Source organism: Schistocerca americana, chromosome 2, assembly GCF_021461395.2.
Source record: "Schistocerca americana isolate TAMUIC-IGC-003095 chromosome 2, iqSchAmer2.1, whole genome shotgun sequence".
NCBI lineage: Eukaryota > Metazoa > Arthropoda > Insecta > Orthoptera > Acrididae > Schistocerca > Schistocerca americana.
The window spans coordinates 690,681,226-690,700,422 of record NC_060120.1 but is presented as its reverse complement, the minus strand read 5'-3'; positions in this window follow the sequence as shown (position 1 = coordinate 690,700,422).

Genomic DNA, 19,197 nt, shown 5'->3' with positions numbered 1-19,197 from the left:
GAAATGGATTACCATAACAGACAGGAAGCATTCAGAGATAAGCTGCGCCATCCCTCACGAGTGTTTAGTTGGCGGGAGTTGCTCGACAAAAGTACGTAACGAAGTCTAGTGGAAAGCGCAAGTATAACATAAGTTTAGCCATGGAAAAACTTATTACTAAAATTGTTAGCGCTGAATTTCCCAGCAGTCAAGAAAATGTTACATGCCAAACAACTTGCGTAATTCCCATGCATCAAAAATGTCATGAGGCGTTCCTACATGCCCTCTATACTCTGCGTCACTCAGCGTCACTACGCCAAGCCATACCGTGGAGAAGTGTAAACATACATTCGAAACTACGGTGTATATTGATTTCGAACATACACAAAGTACAGTAAAATTTAAATCCCTATTTAATCACCGAATAACTACAGTATAGTAATTTTATATTTAGAAAAATATGGCTTCGAGAGGTGCTCTTTCCCACAACATTGTGTAAGCTGCTGTTTATTTACTTGAGTTACCTACTACATGCATATGCATGGATGTACGTGTGATTACATGCAAGCGTACACATATATATGTTTACCTGCAAGAGGAGGTAAATATTTACTTACGGAAGTGTGGAGGTTTGCTCTGACATTCCACATGAAAGTTCGAACTGCGGTGTAGGACTGACATTTCGGACGTCACCAGATGAAGTAGATGGAACTGAGATGAATAAAACTCTCTGACGTTAGCGTTGCTTGATATCAACATCAGTCAAATATCCTACTCGTTATAGTATTCTCGTGAGTTCACAATTAAAAACAGACGCTACAAGGAATATGGAAAAGTCATACGTTTCCTAAACACTACATGAAGAATGGCACACCGTTGTTTCTAGTACTTCCTGATCAAGCGTGAGATTGTTGACATTGAACCACGCGAACAATAATGAATTTGCGACTTTAGCAAATGGACAAGTGAAGAAACATAGTATCGCCTCCATTCGGGATTTGACGCGTCTTTCATTTACTGGATCTGCTACGCGAACCCTCGAAACTGTGGCGTTGGCTGGCAATATCCACAGAAACAGGTGACAACATTGTGACGTAATACCGTTAATACGACGTTGCAGTGCCTGTGTTACACTGAGTTACGATGTAAGGTTCAAAGGAACTTTGCATCGTAGTTCAGAATAACTCAGACACTGCAATATCATATTTACCCGACGATACCGGTCAACCGATTTTCGAGTAAAGGTCTCACTTGTAGGGAATATACATAATGGATGTAGACTCACCGTTGATGACATATGGAAGTTTGTGTCCGGCCGTGAGTCGTGCGTGGGTAGCCAAATGATAAGACGGCCGCTCGCGACAAGGGTGAAATCCAGGATCGAGTCCCGGTCCGGCACAAATTTTCATTTCATTGTCATCACTCCATTAAACAGCTAATGGTTATCTGTCTTAATGTAATGACGTTAATGACCATTTTTACCTACTTACAGCAAGAGGGCTACTCATGACACAGAGATAGGCGCTTCATCCTAGTAATCCATCTAAATGGATATATTTCAGAATCAGAACCGTCGAAGAAGTAGTTCTTGTACGGGACATGAAAGAGAACGCTGTCCTCGAGGTGGAAGAGAGCTGTGACGTCAAAACGTGGAATTACAGGTTGCGAAACATCTCAGAAAGTGAAAGGCAGAATCGTGCCAGATTTTTGATTCGTGGAGAAGAACGCAGCAGGGACTGATGACCTTAGCAGTTAAGTCCCATAAGATTTCACAAAAAAAAAGAACGCAGCCAACGAGATGTAAGATCATTTTCTACGTCACAAGCCGAATCTAGGAAAAGCCACACTGGACAACTTCGTTTGCAAAATCAAATGTGTGTAAATTCCTAATGGACCAAACTGCTTAGGTCATCAGTCCCTAGACTTACACACTACTTTAACTAACTTATGCTAAGAACAACACACACATCCATGCCCGAGGGAGGGCTCGAACCTCCCGCGGGAGGGAACTTCGTTTGCAGTTGAGGCCTTTATTTGGTAATGTTCGTATTATAAGTTACATGCCGGTACATTGAGAATCTCCCGAAAACACGTTTTTCGTCCGATTCGCTGTAATAAAATGACAGTAAACGACATCCTACTTTAAATGCATTAGGTCGGAGTTAATGATTCCAAGCTGGCCGGAATGACCGTGCGGTTCTAGACGCTACAGTCTGGAACCGAGCGACCGCTACGGTCGCAGGTTCGAATCCTGCCTCGGGCATGGATGTGTGTGATGTCCTTAGGTTAGTTAGGTTTAATTAGTTCTAAGTTCTAGGCGACTGATGACCTGAGAAGTTAAGTAGCATAGTGCTCAGAGCCATTTGAACCATTAATGATTCCAAAGGACTATCAAGGCAAATTTTTAAATACGCGCAACACGTTAAACATTGGACCTAGAATACCAAGCGAGAACAAGAGAAGTGGAAGGGGAATTGTTCATTTTCGGCTTGCACAGCTATCGTAAATGTTGTACGCGCGCCCATTGTCTTAAACTCTGTGGTTTGCAAACCAGACAAAGCCGACAGCAGTGGATTCAAATGAGGATGAGAGGCATGTTCCGTGTAATGTAACAGTTCATTTCTGAGCATGCACCAACCATGTAGGAACCACGTTTGGAGTGCTTCATTTTGAGAAACAAGTTCCCTGCGAGGACCGTATAATGTATCCGCCACATTGGCTGTCGTAACTTGTATTAGACTTCCCTTTTATTTTGACTTTTTCCCTACTGCACAGTTTCGACATTGTAGCCAGTTTCAAGTGTCTGATAAAGCCGTTTAAGCAGACGTATTTGGATGAGTCAAAACGTAGATTAGTTATACATTTTTGAAATATAGTTGTGTCGCCAGACTTTAAGACAAACAGCATGGCATCATGTGAACTAAAATACTATTTAAAGTTCGTTGCTGGTTATAAATTAACTGTTCACTCCAGCGCAGCAAGAATAATAGTTTTGATACTTGCAATGCTTTAATGCGACGGCAGTGCTTGTGTTCTGCTATTCCAAAATCAACATTCTTGAAACTACAGCAACTGCTACTGTGATTGGTCATTACAGTTACTCAGAACAGAGTAATTACTTTAAAAAATCAGGACAAAATTTTGCTCACGAGCACAAGAACGTACTTTGAAGTTTGAAATTTAGCTACATTCCCAAATAAATCAGTTTAACAACGGACCAGGTCCACAACTGGTAAGATCATGGCTGAAGCATCGGAACATCGCCTTTGTGACGTGATGACGCGGTTGGATTCGTTCCGCTTATGTAAATTACGTGTTCGTGCTTTTGTACTGGCTCGATTGTCTTTTAATCCTTTACTGAGTTCCTTTTTTCGATCATTTCACGCTACAACAAGCAACACTGTTGACGGTCATGTCAATAAACGTTTCCGGAAGGTACAACGCGCAAAGCCCAGAAATAGAAATGATGTCTAGCCTGCAGGAACATAAACTTTCGTTTGCTGTTACCTCAACGACACACAAAGTCTAAACGAGCCGAAGAAGTGTTCATTTGAAGTTCATAACCGTGCCTGGCGGCGTCATGCTGCAAGTACTCATTTTTTGATTATAAATTGGTGATAGAACTATCAGCCTTAGTAGTAAATAGAACGAAATATACCAAACATGTCAAACATTGCGATATAAGTGTGCTAACATATGCAGTCAGGATACGTTCATAATAAAACAAAATTACATACGGAAAGAAAAGAAGATAACATGTGTGTCTTGAACTATGAAACTTTTCCACATCCATATACTCTGGAGACATCTAGCAAACTATCACTTGTTTACCCACCTTGAACTGTTTATGGCAAAACGTATACCAAAGAAGTAATTGCACGGATGTTTTGACGCCGTCGAAATTCCACTGCAGTGAAGTGCTGACCGTTTATATGAATGATTTAGCGGTTTGTGGACCACATACATCTTTTATGGAGAATAACGTGATGCTAATTGCATTTTAGGACAGTTGTTATACAATCTTTCAGAAATAGCTTTATCTTACGAAAACAGTGGATGATAATAACTGTGTGGTTTACCGAAGCACACACACACACACACACACACACACACACACACACACACACACAAGCACACACTCAGACTCACACATACACACGCGTTCGTAGTATTGATGTTGCGAGGACTATGGAGTAAAAAGTTTTCTCAAGCTGACATCACTTTAAATGACTGGGCCATTCCGATTACGGTGTAAGTGCAATGAGACCTTATATGTCCACATTATAATACTGAAATGGCCTCATATTGCCGGCCGTTGTGGCCGTGCGGATCTAGGCTCTTCAGTCCGGAACCGCACTGCTGCTACCGTCGAAGGTTCGAATCCTGCCTCGGGCATGGGTGTGTGTGATGTCCTTAGGTTAGTTAGGTTTAAGTAGGTCTAAGTCTAGGGGACTGATGACCTCAGATGTTAAGTCCCATAGTGCTCAGAGCCATTTGAACCATTTTTTTGGCCTCATATTCTCATATTAAAAGCGTAATCTGTGATCCTGGAGATATACCATCAGACAAACAATCACGAATATAGATGCGCACGTATGTGTGACAACTAGCACACTTAGCTTACCAGCTCATGCATCCAAATTGTAAAAGAAAATTGAGGCTCTGTTATGACTATTAGTTTGGCTCTAGGATAGGTAAAGCATTAAGGAGGCTGTTCTGACGTTGTTTTTGATAATGGAAGCAAGGCTTAAGAAAAATCAAGACATTATCATAAGGTTTGTAGACTTAGATAAAGCATTCAACAATCTAAGATAGTGTAAAATGTTCGAAATTCTCAAGGAAATTCGTGTAAGCTATAGGGAAAAACGGATAACATAAAATATGTACGTGAGCAACGAGATAAAAATAAGAATGGAAGATCAAGAATGAAGTTCTCGGATTACAATGAGTATAAGACCGGGGCATACTGTTTTAACCCCACTATTCAGTCTACATATTGAAGAAGCAATGAAGGAAATAAAGGCAAGTTTCAGGAGTGGAACTAAAATTCAGTGAAAGAATATCAATGGTAAGGTTCGCTCTTGCACTGCTATCTTCAGTGAAAGTGGAGAAGAACTGCAGTACTTTTTGAATGGAACGAGCTATCTAATGAGCATACACTATGGACGGAGAGTAGACTGAAGAAAGGTGAAAGTAATGAGGAGTATCAAAAATGAGTTTAATGATAAACTTAACATCAAAGTTGAGAACAAAATAAAACATGACGGACGAAACTTAAAAAGCAAACTGGCAAAGGGAAAGAGCGCATTCCTGGAGAAAACAAGTCTACTATAATCAAACATTGGTTACAATTTGGCGAAACTATTGCTGAGAACATGCGTTTGAAGCACAGCGTTGGCGGAACTTAAATATTAACTGTGGTAACTACGAAAATAAAAGAAATAGAATATCTCAGATGTGACGCTATAGAAGAATGTTGGAAATACGTGGATTGATAAGGAATGAAATTCTCTGCACAATCGCCAAGGAGAGGAACATGTGGAAAACACTGAAAGGTTGAAGTGACATGATTATATGACGTATGTCAAGAAATCAAGGAGTATGTTTCATGGTACTTGAGGAAGCTGTAGAGGCCTAAAACTATAGGGGAAGACATAGACAGGAAATATGCAGCAAATAACTGAGGACTTCGAATGTAGGTGTTGCTCTAAGCTGAAGATGTTGGTGCGGGGGAGGAATTGGTAACAGGCCTCATCAAATCAGTCAGTATGACGAGAAAATGTCTTCAAGACTCGAATTCAAACTTTCCTATGGCGGACAACTTGATTGTCAACCGAGTTAATCGAAACACGTCTCACGATCCTCATTCAGCCTGTCTCTCTGGGTGCCCTAACGAGAGAAGTTTGAGCTACAAGAGATAAACTAGCGGATAAAATTATAGCGTTAGCCATACCTGGCAAAAGCACAACTCACGAGTGGCATGAGAACTCCCAACAGCTGTACTCTCGCGGGAAGTTCCATTAGAGCGAGAACTCTCCTGTGGAGTGAAAGAAGCATTCTGGACTCCCTAGTACTGACAACTTGGTCCAACAGTCGAATATTCACTGACAGTTTAGTCCTCAAGTGTTATCAGCTTTTATGGGAAGTGACATGGTGTACGACTGTACAACGTGAAGAATAAATACTTATATGGTTTCCTTACCTATTCAGCCTTACCCACTGCGCATCCGATAGAACCAGTATACAAATTTCTTCGGAATATCCATAATACAGGGTGAACGAGACCTTCACCGCCGAACTTTCCGAGATTGGTCAGGGTTACCTTCTGTTTATTTTCGTATAAGAGACCCACGGAGACCGGCGGCTTGTTACACAGTTATTGCATTTCGTTTGGTTCCTTGCCCCAATTACCTTTGTATCTTTATTGCACTGAAAATAGCGCACAACAGTGCAAATGTCGACAGTATGCGATGTGTCTTGTATCCAATCGCTCACGGTACCAGCTGTAGACAACTCCAATACCCATTTAACTCTTCGCCTTCAACAATGCTTTCAGTATTGCTCGCTTCTGTCTTGAGTTTGTTCTGTCGGCAGTGTTACTAGTACGTTAACAGTGATACACCGCTGTGTGGATAGGCTGAATGACGAAGAGCTGCCCGATGTGCTCCTCATACACTGAAGAGGCAAACAAAATGGTACACCAACCTAATACCGCGTAGGTCCCCCGCGTGCACGCAAAAGTGCCGCAACACGACGTGGAATGGACACGACTAATGTTTGAAGTAGTGCTGGAGGGAACTGACACCATGAATCCGTAAGAGTACGAGGCGGTGGAGATCTCATCTGAACAGCACGTTCCAAGGCATCCCAGATAGGCTCTCTAATGTTCAAGCCTGGGGAGTTTTGTAGCCAGCGGAAGTGTTTAAACTCAGAATAGCATTCCTGGAGTGACTCTGTAGCAACTTTGGACGTGTGGGGCGTCGCGTCCGCAGCTCGTGGTCGTGCGGTAGCGTTCTCGCTTCCCGCTCCCTGGTTCCCGGGTTCGATTCCCGGAGGGGTCGGGGATTTTCTCTGCCTCGTGATGACTGGGTGTTGTGTGATGTCCTTAGGTTAGTTAGGTTTAAGTAGTTCTCAGTTCTAGGGGACTTATGACCATAGATGTTGAGTCCCATAGTACTCAGAGCCATTTGAACCATTTGGGGCGTCGCATTATCCTGCTGGAATTGCCCAAGTCCGTCGGAATGCACAATGGACGTGAACGAATGCAGGTAGTCAGACAGGGTGCTTGCGTACTTAACATCTGTCCGAGTCGTATCTAGACGAATCAGGGGTCTTATATCAGTCCAACTGCACACGCACCGCACCATTACAGAGCATCCACTAGCTTTTAGAGTCCCCTACTGAGATGCGGGGTCCATGTGTTTATGGTCTCCATACCAGTACACGCCCATCCGCTCGATACAATTTGAAACGAGACTCGTCCAACCAGGCAACATGTTTCCAGTCATCAACAGTCCAATGTCGGTGTTGATGCGCCAGGCGTGGCGTAAAGCTTTGTGTCGTGCAGTCATCAAAGGGCACACGAGTGGCCATTCAGCTAGGAAACCCATATCGATGATGTTTCGTTAAGTGATTCGCACGCTGACACTTACTGATGTCCCAGCACTGAAATCTGCAGCAATGTGCGGAAGGACTGCACCTCTGTCACGCTGAACGATTCTCTTCAGTCGTCGTTGGTCCCGTTCTTACAAAATCTTTTGTCGGCAGCAGCCATGAGATTTGATGTTTTTCTGGATTCCTGATATTCACGGTACACTCGTGAAATGGTCGTACGGGAAAATCCCCACTTCCTCGCTACCTTGGAGATGCCCTTTCCCGTCGCTCGTGCTCCGATCATAACACCACGTTCAAACTCATTTAAATCTTGATGTCCTGCCACTGTAGCAGCAGTAACCGGCCTGACAACTGCGCCAGACACTTGTTGTCTCATGTAGGCTTCGCCGACCGCAGCACCGTATTTGAATACGCATGCCTGGATCAGTTTCTTTGGCGCTTCAATTTATACGGGTTCACTGAATACAATGGAGGAGCAGCATAACGTTATGCTGGGATGGCAACCACATCACAGTCCAGTGTTTAGTCTGAGGGTTGTCGCAGTCCTCAGTGTTGTGTGTTGTACGTCTTCGTTATTGCATATTACAGACTTCTTCACTGTTGTGACGGCTGTAACAACCCGAGTAAATAAAAGTTACATTATTATTTCGACCCACCAAAGACCTTGTGTCCCTTACACAAAAATATTGGAAGGTATCTCTGAACGACCTCTGAAAGTTTGTAGGTTGAGTTTTCGTTCGCCCTGTGGAATCTGCGTAATAGCGATACACCTCATCTTTGCAGGAAAAATATTTTATGAGCTTGAGCTATATTATGCCAGAAAGTTTTCCTGCCAGATGGCTACGGATGTAAATATGCAAAATACATTACTTTTTCATGCATATCAACACAACGAAGCAGCTTGTTGCTGAAAATAAAGTTTCACTAACGGTCTTAAGCAGAGAAGCAATGGGACAAGTAGATTTTAATTTAGTCTCCATTTAGAAGGTGAGGTAACTTTACGTAAAATGCTTACAGAGACGTGAACGTCAGTCTTTCAGCATTAACTGTCTGCAGCTATATTAATCTAAGAGACGACTCATTACGAAATCATAGCTCCGTAGAGAGCAAGTACTACCTAAATTTGTTTTCTTACGTCTACATTATTCATATTAATTAATATATCGTGGCCCATAGACGCATTCCTGAAAGGTTGTATTGATATGCAAATTCCGGTAGTAATACATCATTCTGAATTCTCATTGCGGCAGAAAACTGCTAGCTGCGAATGAAGCACATCTCGTTTCGAGTGCTGTACTGTTACACATCTGCACTTTGGTGTTACAAAGATTATTTCAACTTTAAGCTCAGTTTCTGGAATACCTGAGAGGTATAAAATTCTCTTACTGAAATAAACCCACCTACTGCTTATATTTTGAATAAAAATTATCAGTAGTAGTGGCTGAAGGCTTCTGGCTTAAGAAGACACACTCGTTCTGCCAAGGCCATGTCAAAGAGAGTGGAGGAGCGGACAGGGTTTCATGGGAACCTTTTGTTCTTAGAGTGGGAAACTGCCCCTTAAAGGCGGAAGAATCAGTAGTGATCAATGGCATGAGGATGCAGAAGGCAATGGAAACAGCTACAGTAAAGAGATACAATGTGTATCCATAGGACATGTGGCCCTTAACTGAGAGAATGTCATAATGATCTCTCCATTGGCAAAATATTCCTGACTAGCCACACTTCCGGATCTCCGAGAGAGGACTGCCCATATGGAGGCAAAGGTGAGAAAGCGATTGAATAACTAATGAAAGGGTACTGAACTAGGAGAGGGAGTGTGGAATGTCAGAAGTTTGAATGTTGTACGGAAGCTAGAAAATCTGAAAAGAAAATGTCCTATGTAGATGTAATGGCGGTCACTGAAGTGAAATTAAAAGAAGAAAAGGATTTGAGGCTAGACAAAGATAGGGAAACAACAAGTGCAACAAAAAACTCTATAATGGTTGTAGGATTCCTTACGAGTAGGAATTTAGAGCAGATAATGTGAACAGTTCAGCGATAAGGCGTTTATTAGCAGAATCGACAGCAAACCAACACTAATAACAATAGTTCAGGTGAAGAGATACAATATGATGATATCGAACGGGTAATTCAGTATGTAAAGGAAGATGACAATCTATCAGTCATGGGGAGATGGGAATGCGCTTTTAGGGAAAGGAGTAGAACTAAGAGTTACGGAAAAATAGGGGCTTGGTAATCGGAATGAGAGGAGTGGAAGACTAACTGAGTTCCGCAATACATTACAGATAGATAAAAAAGAAGTAGAGACGTACTTAGAAAAGAACCCTGAAACAGCTGGCAGCAGCTGCATCGCTTCAGGATCCTACCAATAAACCGCAATCTAGAGTTCGTCTTACCCGTTATTTGTGTAATCTGATCGTTCCATTTGAGATCATTTCGATTAGTCACACCCAGATACTTGACGGATGTTACCGCTTCCAAAGACTGGGAATTTATTTTGTACTCGCACATTAACGGGGATTTTCGCTTTGTTACAAGCAGTAGGTTACACTTACTAATATTGAGAGATAACTGCCAGTCACTACACCACGCATTTATTTTCTGCAAATCCTCATGTAGTGTTGGCAGAAGAGCCAACACCGTGTTGCTACAGGAGGCCGAAATGCACGCTTTTAAGCTCACGCAGATTGGCGTGAGGTCTGGAACAAGGTAAAGTAATTATCCTATAAAGAAAAGAACGTAGTTCTTGGAATACTTAACTTTAATCCACAATTGGAGAACATCGCTCTTGTTTAAAAAGTATTACAATCTCAATATAAACTGGTAATGGCGCCTTGCTATCTCGTAGCAAATGACGTAGCTGAAGGCTATGCTAACTATCGTCTCGGCAAATGAGAGCGTATTTGTCAGTGTAGCATCGCTAGCAAAGTCGTCTGTACAACTGAGGCGAGTGCTAGGACGTGTCTCTAGACCTGCCGTGTGGTGGCGCTCGGACTGCAATCACTGACAGTGACGACACGCGGGTCCGACGTATACTACCGGACCGCGGCCGATTTAAAGGCTACCACCTAGCAAGTGTGGTGTCTGGCGGTGACACCACACCTCACTGATTTGTTCACAACTTTCGTGTGATACTACTTTCCTGTAGACTACAGAATAATCGGCAAACGGTCTAATGTCGCTGTCAATACCATCAACCAGATCGTTTATATAAATCGTAAAAGGCAGCGTACCTATTACGCTGCCCTGGGGCACACTTGATGTTACGCTTGTTTCTGTTGTGTCCCCATTCAGGACGACATACTGCTCTCTATCTGTTAAAAAACTTTCTATCCAACCGCATATGTCATCGGATAGACAGTAAGCGAGCAATTTTTGGAGCAAGTGACAGTGCGGAACTGAGTCGAACACCTTCCGAAAGTCGAGGAATATGGCATCAACCTGGGAGCCTGTATATAGAGCCTGTTGTATATAATGCACAACGAGTTTCAGCTGTGTCTCGCATGACCGCTGTTTCCTAAAACCATGCTGGTTTCTGAAAATGAGCTTCTCAGAGTCTAGAAAGGTCATTATGTTGAACACAAAATATGTTTCATGATTCTACAACAAATCGATGTCAGTGAAATTGGTCGGTAATTATGTGCATCCGATTTTCTACCTTCTTTATAGATTGCTGTGACCTGGGCCTTCTTCCATTCCCGTGTAACTTTCCGCTGTTCCAATGATCTTCGATAGATGATGGATAAGAATGGTGCTATATTTGTAGCATAGTCAACATAAAATCTTACGGGGATACCGTCTGGGCCAGATGCCTTCCTGGCGTCTAATGATGTTATCTGTTTTACAATCCCAGATAAGCTAAACACTATGTCAGCCATCCTTACGTTTGTTCGATAATTGAAAGGGGGAATGGTGCTGCAGTCCTCTAATGTAAACGAGTTTTTGAAATCTAGGTTTAGAATTTCGGCCTTCTGTTTATCATCATCCGTTACATTACCCGCACTGTCAGCAAGAGAAAGTATTGAATTATTTGTAGCGTTCATAGATTTTAGGCAAAACCAAAATTTTTTGGGGTTATATTTAGAATCTGCAGATAAAATATTGCTTTCAAATTCGTTAAAAGAATCTCTCATTGACCTTTTGACAACTGCTTTCATTTCGCATAATTTCTGTTTGTCAGGGAGGCAGTGACTACGTTTAAAACGACTGTGCAAAATCCTCTGCTTTCTCAGCTTCTCTTCTGTTGGGTATACAAATGATCCCTTGCCCAAGGGATGTACAGTACACTTGACTACCTTTCTGTCACAGACAGGACCCAAGGTACGAGCCCCAAACGAATTCCGTTTTCCTTGCACAGCGTTTTGGAGCACATTAGATAGCGCATGCTGTCTTGTGCGCAACGATATTGAAACAACATTACTAATTTGTCAAACAATGATAGTTACGAAAATTTACCAAACAAAACTGAAAATGTTCTTACTTTATGCAAAGGTAGCGGCTGGATATTATCTTCTTCAACATATTGTAAGTTACAGCAACAGCATTCCGAAAATAGACCTCCACACAAGTACACGTCTACTTCTGCGAACGCCCGACGCCAAAGTCTGTCTCTCACGTGCACTGACTACTTGACAACAACATATACTTTGGAATACAGAGAGTCTAATTTACATATGCACTCAGGAAAAGCGTTATCTGTGGCCAATACCATGTACAAAACCACCACTTCTCACACGGTAACAACTTTGCAGTATTAGTGGACCTTAATGTAGCAACCAGGCCGCCATGCACTGTTGTCATTTTTCGGGGTGCACTCAGCCTCGTGATGCCAATTGAGGAGCTACTCGACCGAACAGTCGCGGCTTCGGTCAAGAATACCATCATAACGACCGGGAGAGCGGTGTGCTGACCCCACGCCCCTCCTATCCGCATCCTCATTGAGGATGACACGGCGGTCGGATGGTCCCGATGGACCACTTGTGACCTGTAGAAGGAGTGGTTTTTTAATGTAGCAACTGTCCGTTCTTCTCCTTAATGAGGCTTGAGTTCTGCTGTGGACATCTTCGATTATGTGTCCGAATGCCTGTGGAGGAATGGCAGCCAGTTCTTATTCTCAGGTCGGGATTCTGGACAGGACAGTCCGTTTAAGGAATGATATTGGTACAAACCATCGCCTCACCGATGCTGCGTTATGGCAGGGAATGTACTTCAATTATCCTCCAAAACACATTCCTCGCATCGTATTGTCACAGAGTCTAACGTGACTCATCCCTCTAAATCACTCGCTTCCAATCATCCAACGTCCAGTGGTTTCGCTCTTTACACTTCCTCAAGCGTCGGTTAGTATGGACTCAGAAATGTGTGGCTTATCTTTGTACCCTATTTTTTTTTTACTATCTGCGCACATTCACTGTGCTAGATGGACTGGTAGCAGCACTTTGTAATTCATGAGTGATTGCTTCCGATGATTTCATTCGATTTTCTACAACCACCTCCGCGATGTTCGACGGACCCTGTCTGTCAGCTCATGAGGTGTGCGTGTTCTTGGTTTAGCTGTGGTTTCCCCTTCGCGTTTGCACTTCAAAATCACTCCACCAACAGTAGACCTGGGCAGGTTTATGTTTGAAATGTCTCTGCCAGATTAGTTACTCGATCCAAATTAAAAATCACTGCGCTCTGCCGACCCACTGTGCTATTACTACTTCTCTGCTGATAACGTAAAGCTCCCCACCTACATTTATGCTGGCGGGTCCGCCTCTCGCAACATCTAGTGGTCAATTTCTCATTACATATGAGTGTCTGGAAACTTTTGACCCATAGCGTACGGCTTCCGAGTCTACCAACGGATCATGCTTCATTTCTTCGAGGCAACTGCTCGACATACTAGCGGGCTGTAATTGAACTGACAGTATTCCGAGTGCTGCAATGCGCGCTGTGTATATCGCAGAATGCTGAAACATCGTAGCTATGTCCATTAATCGGTGCGCTAACGGAGTATGTTGAAAGAAATAATAGTTCCAATTCCTGCACCCAGGTAAAATATGGCGACATAAGCAGTCAGAATGTCGACTGGTGCAGGAAAAGGTGCGGAACGGACAAACACATGATAACCGTAGTTCTGGCACACTACTAGGACATGGTTATAAATTGTAACACATTTTCATTTATGTCTCCAACACTGCAACATGCTGCTTCTGTAACATGGCGTGGTCGACAGTTGTTTGCAACATACCTAGTGTAATAAGAGGGTCAGGTCGTCGTATGCTGTCCTACATATAAGAAAGAGCCCGGCTACATCCCTGATAGACACGACTTTTCAGATATCCCCACAAGCAGAAGTCACACTGGTTTAAGTCGGGGGATCTGGAAGGCCACACATCTTGAAATTACCAGGAGATGATGCTGTCGTTGCCGAAGGTTTCTCAAAGCAAATCATCCATCTGGTAAGCAACAAGTGGTATCACCCCATCTTGCATGAAAATAGAGGTCTGAACAAAGTTACATTCTTGTAAAGCTGGAATCACATGTTGCACAAGGAGGTCCATATAACGATTGCGAGATGCCATCTCCTCGAAGAAAAACGGACCGAGAATGGAGGATCTTGTAAAGCCACACCACAGAGTCACACAAGATGAGTTCAGTGGATGTTCCTGTACAACATGTGGCGGAGGAGAACCCCATATGTTAGAGTTCTGTGCATTCACGGTCCGATGCAGAGTGAAGTGTGCCTCGTCCATTCAACGAGTATTCCCCGGCTACATGCCATCCATTTCCATGAATGTCAAAACATGAAGAGTAAAGTCACCTCGTTGTAGCATATCTTGTGGCTTCATCTGATGCGCATCCTGATGCCTGTAGGAATACCATTGTAAAATGCCCTTTAAAATCTTTTGAACCGTTGACTAAGGGGCAGACAATTCCTGTGACACAGCTTGATCTCTGGAGCAGACTCTGAGGCATGTGCTGCACCGTCGCCTACAGCTACAACAGCTTCAACATCTCCCTACTGCACCAGTTGGGTCTCTTTATATCTGTTTCTGTCGGCGAAAATGCAGCGTTGATACTGCTGCCGTTTTGATAAAACAAATTTATCTTCAGTGCCTGGTTTTTCTTCTCAATAGCCATTGCGTTTTGTACCGAAAACTTCAGCCTTCTTAACCCTTTACACCAGCTGCCACTTCGCAAAAGAAATCAACATGCATTGCCAAGCGACAAACGGTATACTGACATCAAAACAGGATACATTCTATTATGACTGCTTACAGCGCCATATTTTCATCTGTAGAAAGAATGTGGAACTATTATTTTTTCAGTATACTCCAAGGGTGCACTGAGTAATGGGCAGACCTACGATGTTTCAGCACCTCGCGATGTGTACCGCCTGCACTGCACCACTTGGTACACAGTTTGGGTGGTTGCAGCTGGCTACTGTTGACAGACCTGGACGCTATAACCTGAATGTTTCTGCACACTTATTGCACCCTCGGTGAGTATGTTTATTCAGCTTGTTAAAATACAAAGATAATTAATAATCATTGGAACGAGAATTTGTACCAAGAACACAGAAGGTTAGGTTCTGTGGGACCTTCTTTGTATTATTATACTGCTTGCCAGCTGCAAGGAACGGTATTATTCTGGGATTGGTTGTATAATTAACGAATATTTTACTTATAAATGTTATTTTGTTGTGCATTTTTAATGGTGCTCGAATGTTAGTATCATCGGTTTATGTTTTTTTATTGAGTTATGTTGGTTTTGAACACTTTATCAAAAAATGGCTCTGAGCACTATGGGACTTAACATCTGTGGTCATCAGTCCCCTAGAACGTAGAACTACTTAAACCTAACTAACCTAAGGACATTACACACATCCATGCCCGAGGCAGGATTCGAACCTGGGACCGTAGCAGTCGCGCGGCTCCGGACTGAGCGCCTAGAACCGCTAGACCACCGCGGCCGGCAACACTTTATCATTTTATAATTATGCCAAAGTCTACAAGCTTGCCACTGGCTCACACGATGCGCCTTCTATGCTAATGAAGTAGTACTTAACATGCAACACGTATCACTTTACTACTGGTGAAACATAACATGCAGTGTTTCATACGAAATGCAGCGGACGACATCCGAATGCTTGCTAGGGGACCAGGGGAACAACAGAGGCTGCGAGAAATACAATGAGGTTTGTTCCTTAGTGCAGGCAGCGGGCCATATGTTGGTGTGTATCGGCAGCCCCAGAGGCCGCCGGAACGCTGGAACGGGTCGCGGGGATGGCGAGGAGGGGGTGGGGTGGGGGTGGGGATGGGAAGAACAAGAGGGATGGCGGCCGCGGGCCGTTTACGGCGCAGATATTGCCTCTTTCATAATGTAATGACCCGTGCGGCCGGGAGGGGCGCGCCCCGTAAATAAAGGCGAGCAGCGAGCGTGGCGTGGCGTCGCACTCACGGGAAATTTCGAATAAGGCTCGCGGTTGAGACGTTCCTGGTGTGGAGGGCCATGTTTATTCCTTTCGCATCGCAGCAGGGCGAGGAGCCGGCAAAGAGACGCGGCTTGCTTTTGCGAAAGTCTGTTTGCTGTGGCGTCGCCTGCTCTTCTGTGCGTGGTTAATCCTATATTACTAAGATCTTGTAAAATTTACGATTGCATTTGGTATCTCTTCGGGATTCCTTCCAATCAAAAGACATGAGAGCCACGTGCTCCTGAGCACCTTCCTGCCAAACATCATCGTTCTAATGGATGAATTACTTATTGCCTGCCGGCCGCGGTGGCCAAGCGGTTCTAGGCACTTCAGTCCGGAACCGCGCGACTGCTACGGTCGCAGGTTCGAATCCTGCCTCGGGTATGGATGTGTGTGATGTCCTTAGGTTAGATAGGTTTAAGTAGTTCTAAGTTCTAGGGGACTGATCACCAGAGATGTTAAGTCCCATAGTGCTCAGAGCCATTTGAACCTTTTTTACTTATTGCCTGACTCCAGGAAAGTATGCCCAGTGGACACCAAAAATTCATCGAAGTTCTACCATGGCAGCTCCCAAAAGCGGAACCGTCCGTATAGATAACCATTGTCTGCAGGGGGAAATGCTGAGCGAGTTGCAGCAGACACGGGAGCTATTGCAGCACAGGAGAACGACCGAGTGCCCAAATATGCACGCGAAACATAATGACATAATGGAAACCGAGAGACACCGTCACACCAGCGACAAAACAGAGTCTCGTAAGGAGGCCTAGGTACAACACAACAGCATGTACTGAGGTGCTGAACCTCTGAAAGGAGCAGCTGCGAAAATATGAAGTCATTACGAAAGCTGACAGCGAGGGAAAATCAGGACACTTTATGTCATCGCCATTCCCACCGCCACAGAGCGCACGGGCAGCACCAATATAAAACAAATGTCTGTGTGGGTTGCTGACTGTCCGGTGTGTGGTCTCAGCCGTTGTGTCAGTTGCAACTATCCAGTGAGAGAGGAGGCTATGGAGGTCCACCCTTGGCATGTCTGTCCTTCATCGTCTATGGAGCCACTGGTCCAGCTGAAAGGCAGCTGTTGCTTCCAGCTGCGCTGCCTATATCCGAGGCAACGCTGAGTTGGGCAAAGGCCACCACAGTCCTGCACGCGTGCTGGAGACTTGACCAACGTCAGCTGCCTTCTATAGGGAGAGCCACGGCTGCTCCTCATCCCATTCCTGAGGCTGATATGGATGCTGTCAGCTTCTGTCTCCTAAATGGGTTCTGAGAGCGAACCCCTTCAAGTCAGCGAGTATTTCCGGCGGACTTCGGGGCGTGACTCCTGAGTGCAAATGTTCGACTTGACTGATATATCGATATGTAGAGCTGGAGGCCGCCAGCGATCAGGGGTTGACTGCAGCCCTGTGATGTTACCACTGTCATCTGACACTGCATTGGCGACCGGCCGGTGTGCCCGGGTGATTCTAGGCGCTTCTGTCTGGAACCAGGCGACCGGTACGGTCGCAGGTTCGAATCCTGCCTCGGGCATTGATGTGTGTGATGTCCTTAGGTTAGTTAGGTTTAAGTAGTTCTAAGTTCTAGGGGACTGATGACCTCATATGTTAAGTCTCATAGTGCTCAGAGCCATTTTGAACCGCTGCACTGGCGGAACCGCAAGCTGAGCACATACCAGCCCTCTACTGCTGATAAGGCCTCTGATTTGCCAGCCCGTCTGTAGTGCAGAGCTTTGGAAAGCAATTCTGTATTGCTGCTTAATAAATGTGATACTGTCAATGATGATTTCTTGGTGCTCTCTAGAGTAGCTAGGTCCTCACTACCATCTCCCGCGAGACTGATAACTGAAGCGGTCTAGGACGGGACTCCTATAATATTACAAATTGTCAGTAATGGTATGCCTGTTTTCTAGTGGTTGGTAAATTGGTTTTATTGCTTAGAATTTATCTAAGTGTGGCGTCACAAGTGAACTATCAAGCAGACAAAGTTAGAAGTGTGTTAGTTTGTATCACGTTGGTCCTCTTCAGTCCTAATATCGTCTTTTACTACGAAATTTGCACTATATGGATTATGCTGGGTTTGATTTCGACACAAAAATAGTGGGTGATTAGCTTGGGAAACTTCACCTTAGCAGCAGCAGCAGATTCTATAACCACCTCAAAGCAGAAAAGTATGTTCATTTTGTCCTTCAAGTAAATGAAGAATGATGATATTTGTAACAACTGCTCAGAGTAATTGTGCGGAACACTGAGGTAGGTCTTGCTTAGATTGCCATAATAGTGTCTAAAGCGCAAGAATCTACTCATTTTGGATGTAAAATATTCTTGGAGCTATAATAATTATAATAACGCTTGTACCTAGTGCATAACATGAATTATATCTTCTTCTCTGATAACATTTTGAGCAGTAAATCTGTCATTATGCTCTAGGGTGAATCAAACATGGTTTATGACATTTTACTGATATTTATAATAAATTGACAGTTCATCTACAAAACAGGAACGACCACCAGAATTTGCAGTATCTGATACCAACAAGAATAACATTTAGGTCCAGTATAGGTACTGTTTACAATTCACCTGGCTTAAAATAAATCCGCACTGCTCAAAATTTCGGCTTTTGTTGAAACCAGGTCAAACATTATTACCGGTGAGCAACTGTAAGATTGTGAAAGTAATCAAAGTGAAGCACGCAGAAGAGGAGTAAACGAAATAAAACTTCATGGAATGAAAAGTGTCTGCTGTTATTTCACTAAATACGAAATTTAGTCAAATTTACAAAGAGCATGGCAGTATGGGCCCACTTATCAGTGAGATGTGGCACTTCCTCTGGCTTGGATGCGCTTGGGAAGGATGTCTTAAAACTGTTGAATGGATATAGCTCGTTAACGTTGAATATAGGTAGTGGTGACTGGGCCATGTACTTACTGTACTGAGTCTACATGGTGCGGGTCCAGACTGGCGAACAGTTCTCAAGAATCATTCGTGAGCTACGTGTTTTCAGCAATAAATTTCTGTGGAATCCTTTCAATTAATCTGATTCTGATTCAAACTTAAAACTAATTTGATGTCGTAGTTTGATTTCGAATCGCCTCAGAAGCATACTCTTAGATATTTAAATATTAACTCTTTCCAGTACGTTTTCCTAAA